The following is a 4,016-nucleotide window of genomic DNA, read 5'->3' on the forward strand; positions in this document are numbered from 1 at the left end:
GAAATTTTCAAAAAACAAAATCCTTAAAAAATTCTGTTAAAATTTTAAAAATACCGAATATAGCCGTTATTTTGGGGTCTATACGACGTGGACATACATAGGCATTGTTTGTCATAAGCCATTACCATATTCAAATTCGAAACTTAAAATAAACGGTGAATAATGTAGCTAAAATCATCAAAATACCGAATATAGGGAGGTACCGTTATATGGGGGCTATATGAAGACGTGGACCTGCACAGACAATTTTCTGTCTTAGGGTGTAGTATCCATTTTGAACTTCAAATACCAAATTTGAAACAATTCCGGTGAATAATGTCGCTAAAATCATCAAAATACCGAATATCGGCAGGTACCGTTATATGGGGGCTACACGAAGACGTGGACCTACATGGCCCATTTACGAACATAACCTGCCTACTGGAAAAATAAACATAAACAATTCATTCGAAAGATAGCGTGATTACAACAGACAGACAGACGGACAGACAGACGGACATCGCTAAATCGACTTAGAATTTTACGCTGATCAAGAATAAGCTGTAAGTTCGGCCGGGCCGAACTTTGAATACCCTCCACCATATGGTACAAATTTGGCAATTTTCAAAAAACTAAAATCCATTAAAAATTCTGTGAAAATCTTAAAAATACCGAATGTAGCCGGATATTAGGGTCTATACGACGACGTGTATCTGCATACGCAACTTTTGTCATAAGCCTGCACGAACAATTTTTTGTCACAGGCTGTAATATCCATTACGTACTTCAAATGCGAAAATTGAAACGATTCCGGTAAATAATGTCGTCAGAATCATCAAAATACCGAATATCCGGGGGTACCGTTATATGGGGGCTATACGAAGACGTGGACCTGCACAGACAATTTTCTGTCATAGGCTGTAGTAAAGTAATTAAAAATGTCTCTTAACAGTTGTTCCAGAAATAAACAAACAGAACAATGTTGACAACTTTGAGCATGCGAAAACCACTCACAAACACCTAATATAAGAGCGTTCGCTCAGAAATTTGGTATCGCAAATTGGAAATGGCAGCGTACGACGCCTTTCATTGTTTCATTTCATTTCATTGTTTTAAATACAGCGTTTAGATTAAAATATATGTAGTTTAAAAAAAGGTGGCACAATGTATAAAAAAGTGGCACAAAGATTCAAAAAAGTGGTTAATTTAGGATCAAAATAAAAAAGTGGCACAAAGGTATCAAAGACCAAAAAAGGTGGCAAAATTGATACTTTAGTGGCACAACGGTCACGCTGATTGCAGGCTTAGTTACGAATTGAAAAATGTGTAACAAGTAAAAAATGTGTATACAGTAAAAAACCAGTAAGGAAATTTAAAAAGTCGGGCGGGGCCGACTATATGATACCCTACACCACTTTGCGTATTTAGTAGAGCTCCCATAACCAAAAAACTATGTTGGGAATTTATATGAAGTAGATCATGAAGCATAGTTGATTGCGTATCATGATTTTAGAGTAGTCGGAATTTAAGAACTAAACCCAAATCTGAATTGATATTCAACAAAATTGACGGAGGCTGATATTACATATACGGTGGACAACAACCATAAAATCGAATGAAGATGTATAACGAAGGTCAATAAAATCTGAACCGATCTCGATAAAAGGCAGAGGTATTTTCAAGCCGTATCTGATATCTGGTGCCAAATATCTTTCTTGTGGAGTGCATATTACGCATGTGAAGGACTAAAACCCCCAAATCGGATGAAACATATATATGGTAGCTATAGCTATATCTTAACTGATTTCCATCAAATTTACTTGCTTCCAGACTGAATTCGGTCGGATGTGCCAAAATTCAGGTATTATGCATTTGGCAAGCGCATTATGTCTTTGTGCATTTGTTCGTAACATGGAGAAAGTAGCTAGATAGACCCATAGTTACTATTGAGGATCTTCCTAGAATCACTTTCTGAGTTGATTTATGCATGTCAGACCGTCCGTCGGTCCATTTATTCTTGTGAACAAAATGCAGGTCGCATTTATTATCAGACTGAGATGAAATTTTCCAAACAATATTTGTTTGGCCCAAGGACGAACACCATTGAAATTGGACAGAATCGGTTCAAATGTAGATATAGCTCCCATATATATCTTCAACCGATTTAGGGTTAATTGTGCACCAAATGGCCAATATCAGTCCAAATGATCTGCATTTGGGCACATCCGACCAAATTCAGCCTAGCAGCAAGTACATCAAATTTGGTAAAATCGGTTCAGATATAGCTATAGCTCCTATATATATGTTTCATCCCTCAGATTCATAATATGCATTGGACAACAATGATATTTGGTACCAGTTATCTTATAGAGCTGAAAAATACCTTTGCCAAATTTTATCGAGATTGGCTAAGGTTTTGATATAGCTCTCATATACAGGGTAAGATAAAAAAAGCTGCAGTAAAGTCCGGCGTCATAATTTTTGCATTTTTTTTTTTAATTTTATTGAATGAAGGCAAAATGTCGGATATAGCATCAAATTTTAAAATAAGTTTAGATTTGGCACGAATTATGGCCTTCAAACGGCCAATGAAACCGTCACACGTAGCCCGAATGTTGCTCTGCGTTATTTTGGCCCATTCCCGGCGAAGCGATTGCTTGAGGTGATCGACACTTTGGTATTTCTTAGTGCCAACCTTGCTTTCCAAAATTCTCCAGACACAATAGTCCAACGGATTGGTATCCGGAGATTTTGGTGGCCATTGTGCGCTGAAAATGAAGCGAGGAACCTCATTTTGTAACCATTCTTGGGTGTCGCGTGATGAGTGCGATGGTGCTGAGTCCTGTTGGAATGTCCAAGGTCTGCGGCCAAAATGTTTGTGTGCCAAAGCATTAATACAACCTCCAGAATATTTTGGCGATAATATTCGGCAGTCTAATGCCACGGTCGATTAATACGAGCGAATAGCGACCATCGACTGTTAATACAATGAAAACGACAACAATGAAAATTGGTACCAGATATCTTATAGAGCTCGGAAATACCTTTGCCAAATTTTTTCGAGATCGGCTAAGATTTGGATATAGCTCCCATATATATTCTTATTTCGATTTCAGGTTTTTGATGTACAAATAATTGCTAATATCAGCCCATATTGATAAAATTTCGGAACGTCTGTTTCCATTTTATGGATAATCCTTCTTGTAGTGATATCATACAGCCTATAGCAATGTTATTTGATATAAAAAATTAAAATGTCTCCATCAAATTCAATTAAAATCGATTCAGAATTGGATAGGCCTCCATATATTACTTCCCTCTGAAGTCAAATTATATTGCTCAAAAGCCAAATGTTGATAGGTGGTACCATCTGCTTCAAATAAATTCTTGGTAATTCTAAATATGCATAGTAGTCTAGGGTATCATATAGTCGGCCCGTCCGACATGACTTGACATTTCATTACAGGTTTAATATTTCTTCATTTCTTAATTCTTATCGAAGTCAAATCATGCATTATACAGCAATGTTGTATGATACTAGAGGTACAAAACTTTCCGTCAAATTTGTTGAAAATCGATTCAGAGTTGGATATAGTTCCCAAATTGTGAATTGTGAAATTGTGTGATACTAAGGTTCATAGTTGGTATGATCTACTTCACATAAATTTCCAATATAAACCTTTTTTGGTTACGGGAGCTTTACTATATACGCATAGTGGTATAGGATGCCATATAGTTGGCCTCGTCCGACTTTTGATCTTTTCTTACTGGCTAAATAATCGAACATTGGCTGAGGGTATACATCTGCAGGCAAAACTGACTGATACTTTTAAACTTGTTGTCCTGCCAAGCCTACCCAACTCAGTCCAGAAGAATTATAGCTACATAAGGGTAGCAGAGTTCTAAACCTGGACACTAAAGCGGTTGCAGCTTAGCAGAATATAAACACCTAAAACACACATCACTGTTACAAAAAGAACAATATTATGGTTCGGCCTGTGGCATGTATGAAATAAAACTCACTCATATATAGTTTT

The sequence above is a fragment of the Musca domestica genome, unplaced genomic scaffold (genome assembly GCF_030504385.1).
Source record: "Musca domestica strain aabys unplaced genomic scaffold, Musca_domestica.polishedcontigs.V.1.1 102, whole genome shotgun sequence".
Classification (NCBI taxonomy): domain Eukaryota; kingdom Metazoa; phylum Arthropoda; class Insecta; order Diptera; family Muscidae; genus Musca; species Musca domestica.